The sequence below is a fragment of the Talpa europaea genome (genome assembly GCF_964194135.1).
Source record: "Talpa europaea genome assembly, chromosome: 13".
Lineage (NCBI taxonomy): Eukaryota > Metazoa > Chordata > Mammalia > Eulipotyphla > Talpidae > Talpa > Talpa europaea.
In genome coordinates, this window is record NC_140080.1 from 31,357,351 (window position 1) to 31,365,513 (window position 8,163).

Below are 8,163 nucleotides of genomic sequence, written 5' to 3' on the forward strand. Positions count from 1 at the left end.
TAGTACTAAATCTTTATGATCATGAATGGGCAATGGATTCTTACATATGACTCTAAAAGCACAAGGAACAAAGGAAAAAACAGATAAATTGGACTTCATCAAAATTTAAAACATTTTGCTTCTAAGGACACTATCAAGCAAGTGGAAGACAAAGCACAGAGTGATAGAAAATATTTCCAAAACATATCTGATAATGGACTTTTATCTAAAATGCATCAAAATATATTCAATAACAAAAAAAAAACCAGCTAACTCAATTTAAATTTGGTCAAAAGATATGAGCAGATATTTCTCCAAGAGAGTTATACAAATGACAGAAAGCACATTTGAATGGTGCTCTCATCATTATTAACAGGGAAATGCAAATTGAAACAACAGTGAGTCACCGCTTCACGCCCAACAGAATGGCTATAATCAAAAAGACAGAGAATAACAAGTGCTAGTAAGGATGTAGGGAGATTGGAATTCTTATACATCACTGGTAGTAATGTAAAATAGCACAGGGCCTTTTGAAGTGTCTATAATTTCCTCAAAAAGTTAGACACAAAGTTACCATTTGACCAAGTAATTCTACAATTAGCTGTGAGGAATGAAAACATACATGCAAACAAAAGCTTCTACATGAATATTTATGTAAGCATTATTCATACTAGCCAAAACGTGAAAACCCAAATGTTCATCAATTGATGAAAAGATAAGAAAATGTGTATCTACACAATGGACTACTACTCAACCATAAACAAGAAGGAAGTATGATACAAGTCTCAACATGGATGAGCCTTGAAGACATCATGCTAAGTGAAAAAAAGTCACACATGTATTATATGATTTTATTGCCATGAAATGCCAGAATAGGCAAATACAGAGACACAGAAAATAGGTTAGTGGTTTTTTAGGGTTGGATGGTATAACAAAGGGCCATAGCCTGGTGACTTTTAAATAACAGATCTTTATTTCCCATAGTTGTAGAGCCTGGAAGTCTGATATCAGGATGCCAACATGGTCAGGTTCTGGCAAAAGCTCTCTTCTGGGAGGATCTCCCCTAATTATAGCTACTTACATTGAGTTCTCTATCCCATCATATTTGCCATACTTCTGCATAATGTTCCCGATACTTAGATTATTGCTCTCCAAGTATGTAAACTATAAGGGCTATTGGCAGCAAAATAGTAGTTGCCAATTTGCAGATTATTTTCATGCCATTTGATTCTCTCTTGTTATGAGAACAAAATGTACACCAGTTTCTCACCATGACTCCTATAAACACTCACATGTCTCCTCAGGCAAGGTGACCGAAACCCATAGACAAAAACCACGCAGCTCTCCACTAGCAAATGCATGACTCTTACTGCAGCCCCACAACCTGGTCAGAGTCAACTCCAGCTCTTCCTTTTTTCTCATTCTCACCAGGGATGACTTCCCTCTCCCTGCTTACGCCTAACAACAATCAACTTTTTGCCACCTTTTTGGCTGAGGCTGTTGGGTTGCTAGGAATAAAACATTTTTTTTCCTAGACAACAGGGGACACAATAGTCTACTCCAGCTCTGTAACTTCCAAGTGAGTATATAATTTTTTCCTACAAGTTTCAACCATGCTCTAAGATGATACTGCTGAAAGCATTTTAATTAAAAGAAATTATCTGAAAGGGATTATGTTCAGTGACATAAATTAAAAGGAAAAAGAAAAATATCAGATGGTTTCACTTATAGGAGGGAATATAGGGGCACTAAATAAGGGATCAGGAAAAATATAGTAACAGGTACCTATAAATCAGAAACATTTTGCAAGGGAGAGGAATCAAAACAGGGGAAGGAAGAGCACATGGGACTATGGTGATGGTTCATGAGTGAATTGGTGGTGGGAAGTTTATGGGTACTATACCTGAGAGGAGAAAGCAAATATTGTACAAAAATGAACAATGATACAAAATATATAGAAACAAATTTAAAAGAGTAAAAATAAGTAAAGAAGATATTTGTTTAGTAAAGCTTTTTTTAAAGATTTATTTGTGCATACAAGAACTGGGGTTCAGGCCAGAGGTGTGGAGGGTGAGAGGATTCACCAGAGACAGAGTGGGGAACAGAACAGGCAGACTGACTGAAATACACTGCTGAGGGGAGCAGCAGGGCGAGACCCAAGAAGTCTGCCATGCCATGTGGGTTGCTCCCTTGCCAGGGATCGAACTCATGCTTCAGAGGCTGCGGATAGCTTCATAGGTTGTGTCTTAACCCCTTGCGTCACCAGGAAGGACCAATATAAGAAAATATTTTTTAAAAGAACAACGATCTAAAGAAGCATGAGCACACATGTGGCACTGTCCATGGTTCTGCTCCCACCTGCCAAGAAGACATTTTTTTTCTCCTAACCTGCGACAGCAGTAATTATTGGGCAACTTCTGCCAAGAATTCTTTTAAAATATGAAGGAAAGGGTACTGGTGAGTGTAAGGAAATAGAGGGAAAGGGAAAGAGGGAGATAAAAGAGGGAAATATCAAAGACAACTGCAAAAGCAGAGACCACAGAAAGATTAATTAGGCGAGTGAAAAAGACTTTTGGTTTATATTTCAAATAACTGCAGTTACCAAGAAGCCACGACCAACCACTGCTGAAATATGCGTAACAAAACTACTGAAGGAAAATGGGAAATTTATCAAGAATACCAAGTGATGCTGAGATTTGCTAGTGTGGATAGAAGTAAATCAGTTCATAGGGCCAGATGAAAACACAGGTAGGGAGAGACAGTGTGATTGGGTTGTGTTGTTCCAGCATTTTCATGGCTTTTCTTTGTTTTTATTTTACATCGTGAAGTAAACTAGACCTATATGTCACAATTTACAGAGTTCCTTTCAGGTTCCTGTGAAACTCCTATCTCATCTCCAACAGCCAAATTACTTTTCTCTTTGAGAGGTTGAGGGGTGCTCTCCTCCTAGTCCCCCTCCTCCTTTGACTGTTACCTCTCCGAGACCAGCACTAACAGCACACACCACACACAATCATTCAGCCACTCAGCCCCTGAAAGTTGACAAATTGCCAGTTCTTTCAGCAGATAACAATTCTTCATACCTTATTTTCAAAACACTTGAACTCTATAATGTATGCTCACTCTGCTACAAGGAATTACAGAAAATTGATACACTCCCCAATACCAAGAAGCAAAATTATTGTTCTTGGTCTAGTTGTTTACATGTCATCTGGGCTTCAGGGCACATGAGGAGAAACTGCAAAATTGAGGGCAGTGTTCAAGGGGTTTTGGAGTGCAAGGTGGCAGAAAACTGCACAGAGCCTGGAAAGTACTTCTCTGCAAAGTAATCATGGGCACTAGCACAGAGGGGTCACAACTAGAAATCAAGGCCACTCTGATTGTTCCACATGGGAGATAACTCTATTCAATCCACTTTGGTGGCCCTTTTTATTCTCAATATAATTTCTCAAAATTCCAGAAGGTCAGGCATAGAAAAGGCTCAAATAAAGTTCATGTTTTCCAACATTCTCATTTGTAAGCAAGTAACAATAAAACACTGAAACCGGCGAGGTTCTATCATTTCCAAGGTCATTGTACAGATGAGCTAATCAAGGATGGAATCCCAAGCTAGTTATTACTCTGTTACATTGTGATCACTCTGCCTCTACCACCCACTGTCTATGTGCCCACCAGCAAGCTAGATGTCTGCTCTGAGCCCAATTTTCTCATCTATTGAATGGGGCATGTCTCTTTGCGTTCATATGAAAATCAAATGAGAAATTTATGTGCAGTCCCTAGTTCAGTGTGTGACTCATAGTAAACCCTCAATTAATAAGAATTCTCATTATTAGTAGTAATGTTATTAAAATTCCTATCTCACATATAAAGAAACAATGTAATAAAACCTCAAAAAGACTTGAGAACAAGATTTTTAAATGATTGCCTTAAACTCTAACCCCTAACTTGTTATGGACCCTGAGGTTATTAATATCAGGAAAGGGGGCCTCCCCGGTGGCGCAGCGGTTGAGCGCTGGGTTGCGAAGCTGCCCGCGGCCTCTGCGGCGCCGGTTCGATCCCTGGCTGCTCCCTGGCCACCAGCGGAGGGTCCCGCATGGTGCGCAGACCTCTCCTGCCGCCCGCTGCTCCCCTCAGCAGTGTACTTCGGTCCTTCTGCCTGCTCTGCTCCCTGCTCTGGCTCTGGTGAATTCTCTCACCCTCCCGCACTTCTGACTGTACCCAGTGCATGTATAAACAAAACAAACAAACAAACCAGCAAACAAATAAATAAAGCATGCCTCTATAAAAAAAAATAAAAAAAAAATAATATCAGGAAAGGGCTTCTTGGGACATACATGTTTTGAAGGCAACAAGATTGAACCAAGAGCTCTAATTTCCAGGAAGAAAACGGAACTAAACTGTCCTTAACTCTCAGTTTCCTCATGCTCAAATCCCAGACTGACAATTAAAACATTAGCAGGCTGAAATTCTGTATTTTGTGGTTCTGACCTGTCTGTGATTTTAATTGCTTAAAACCCCAACTTTTGTTAACCCCATAACCTGATTAATGAAACACAATAATGTTTGAGGATTAATGAACATGTTAATAAGGAAGAAAAGATAAATTTATCAAGGATGCCTGGAAGATAAAAAAACAAAAGCCATTAGAGGAAAAAAATTTTAAGGGGTGAGATTAACTGTACATGAGAAAGATGCAATTACCATTGCTGCTTTCAAAAAGGAACCTTGTCACATACATCAGATCAAATTGCCCCTTTCTCGTGCAAATAAAGCAGAGACTTGTCTCCTCTGAAATGGAATTCAACCCTTGGCTCTTATGAATCAGGATCAGCTCTAGCTCTAGCTCGATAAGTCTAGAATTATTTCCAGCCAATTCAGAAACTGTTCACTCCTGGTTATATAGATCATTACTGAAATTAAAATATAGGAAAGAAGGCTTGGTTTTCACACAAATAAGGAGAAAGGGAGAAAACCTGCAGGTAGGAATCACCTAGACCAGCACAAGGCCTTTGCTGCTCTAAGGATTAGATCAAACTGCAACTCAGCCCCACTCCTCATCACTCATTCCCTAAGACCTCATTCCTTAGCAGAAAAATCCACTCTGGGACATGCAAGAGACAACAGAGATAAGAAGGATGAATGGAGCCCGTTACTACTCTGTACATTTTGAACCCCTTTCATGTACAAAATTCTATTCAAGCTTTGCACCAGCAAGAATCGGTGGGCAGACATTCCCAATTACAGATGAGGAGGCTGAGGGCCTGAGAAGTTCTATGACTTGTCCAAGTTTGGGGTCATTGTTGTTTTCAAATACTATCAGGGGGGTCTTCTAGTGGTCCAGGAGTTAAAGACACAGCACTATCAAGCTATCAGTAGCCAAGCCACTGCAGCATGAGTTCAATCCCCAACCAGGGAGTTAACCCACATGGCGCAGCAGACCTCTCCTGTCTCGCCCGCTGCTCCCCTCAGCAGTGCATTTCAGCCAGTCTGCCTGTTCTGTTCCCCACTCTGTCTCTGGTGAATCCTCTCACCACCCCAACCCCCACACCTCTGGCCTGTACCCCAGTTCTTGTATGCATAAATAAATAAATCTTCAAAAAAAATAGTATCACGTATTCAAATTCAAGTTTTGTGGTTCCAGGGCTAAAGTTCTTTATTACACACATACAAATGAAATTGGAACTGCCCCCTTTAAAATCCCTATCATGGCCTCCGTGAAGGGATTAAGCACCATACTATGAAGCAATCCACAGCCTCTGCAGCACGAGTTCGATCCCTGGCCAGCCAGGGAGAAATCACATGGTGAAGCAGACCTCTCCTGTCTCACCTGCTGCTCCCCTCAGCAGTGTATTTCAGTCAGTCTGCCTGTTCTGTTCCCCACTCTGTCTCTGGTGAATCCTCTCACGCCCCACATCTCTGGCCTGTACCCCAGCTCTTGCATGCATAAATATATAAATCTTTAAAAAAAAACTGGGATTTATCTTTAAAAAAATAAATAAGATAAAATAAAATCCCTATCACCTCAATCACAGGAGATTGACATTCACAGGGGAAGGGACTAAATCTTGCTGAGCACCTGCTATAAGCTAAACATTACGCAAGGCCCGGTGTATACGCTGTGTCCTCACACCAGCCAGCTCTGCAGTGGGATGCGCCTGTCCCCACATAACAGATGAGGACACTGGGTCACAGAAAAGCAAAATGACTTGTTTGGGTTTCAGTGTTCTCATCTTCAAAATTATCATGTTGAACATGATCTTGAAGCTCATCTCTGAGCATCTGTGATTCCAAAAAAAGCAAAGAAGTCATTCCACCATGTAGGTTTTGACTTCCATGCTCACCTCCACCATCATCACCAGCACCTCTCTCACTGGTGTAAAGGGACCAACCCATGTCTGAAGCCTTACCAGGCCAGAGAGGGAGAGGTGTCCTCCCGGAATCCAGAAACCTATAGAAGGCTTTTTTAGTCCCTCTCTAGGTAGGATGTCCCTGCAGTTGTCTCAGTGCACAGCCCAGACCCACCAGCCTGTGAATTGCCATGGAAATGCAGCCTCTGGCCAGGCAGCTCCAAATGCTGAGTGGGAGGCCCCCTGTACACACAACCAGAACAAACTCCCTGGGAGTCCCACAGAGGTACCAGCTTTCTGTGAGTCTCCCCTCAGCAAGAACCCACAGCACAGAGATCAAACCACACGATGGAGGGATTTATGGACACGTCTGGTTAGCTTCCCTGTCCTGATACTAATAACAGCAGTAGCAGCTGCCATCTGTGCCCCTTTTCACGTGCCTGCACTTCCACAAGTGTTTTTCCACTACCAGCCACATTCAGTCCTTTCCACAGGTCAGTGCTAGGGTCACTGCTCTCATCCCTGAATTACAGATGAGAAAACTGAGAGTAAGAGGCTGAATATCTGGCTTAATGTTGCAGCACTTGGAAGTGAAGGACTTGGAAGTCAAATCTAGGTCTCTCTGACCTGACAGCTTGCACTCCTAGCAGCTCCCCCAGGGCCTGGCACCAAGCCTGAGGCTCACCAGGCAAGGGCTGAAAAGCAAGCTTGTCCATATGGTAGAAGGACAGGGAGCCCTTCAAGGGAAGAGTGCCGAGTGCTGGGGAGGAAAATCACGCGAACATGCTGCATGCAAACAAAGCCACTCTCAGAACAGCAGGGAGGCCTGCACAGCCCTCAGGAAGAAAGCCACAGTCCTCACCAGAGCCTGAAAGCAAATAGGGATGCAGGGCAAGTATTAGCTGGTGTCAACGTGTCTCAATTCACTATACAGGAAAAATTCACAAGATTCAAAAACTACTGGGGGTCATCTCCAGAGAAGGTCTTGAGGGAGAAAGTCATGGGGGAAGCCCAATGCAGAAAAAGGAGGAACTTTCCTTTATTCAGAAAACACTTCTGAGTACCTACTGTGCCCCATCTCTATGCAGGACTTTTCTCTCAGAGCCCAGAGCGGTAGAGACCCTCAATAGAGCAACTTCACAAAATAGGTGATTAATAACTATAAAGGGTGCATGCCATGAAGGAAAAGTAAATTATGAAAGTATTTAACAGAGCCATTTGATTTAGCTTGACAGGGTTGTGACAGGCTTAACTGAAGACACTGGAGCATGAAAGGTGGATAGGAATTCACCAAGGGAGGCTAGAAGCCAGAAAAGCATTATAAGCAGAGGGAACAGCATATGCAAGCCCTGAAGTCTGAGTAGCTAAAAGAAGGCTGGTGTGGAAGATCATGATGAGGTATATAGGAAGAGATAGGGCTGCAGAAGCCAGCAGAGCCTGCTCACACAGGGCTCTGGGGGTTGTGTTTGGGGTGTCTTCACACATTGAAAGCACCATTGGGAGTCACCAAGCTGGTGAGAGGTGAGAGCAGTTTCCTGTCTTGGAAAGGCACGCTGGCTGTCCTGTGGAGGATAGAAGGGGGCCTAGAGAAGCTGGAAGGAGGGAGGGAGATTAGCCATGAGCTTAATGCCTTCATCCAGGTGAGAGTGAAGGGTAGCCCGAGGAGGGAGCAAAATGAGTGGGTGAGATTTACACTGAGGCAGGTGGCATTTTTCACAAGGATTGGGATGGGGGGGTGGTTACAAATAAGACTGGGAATTACTGGAGCCGATATTTTCCCACCTATACCAAGAAGCAGCTTCAGGGGTGAGGACTCACAAGGAGGCCCAGGAATTGG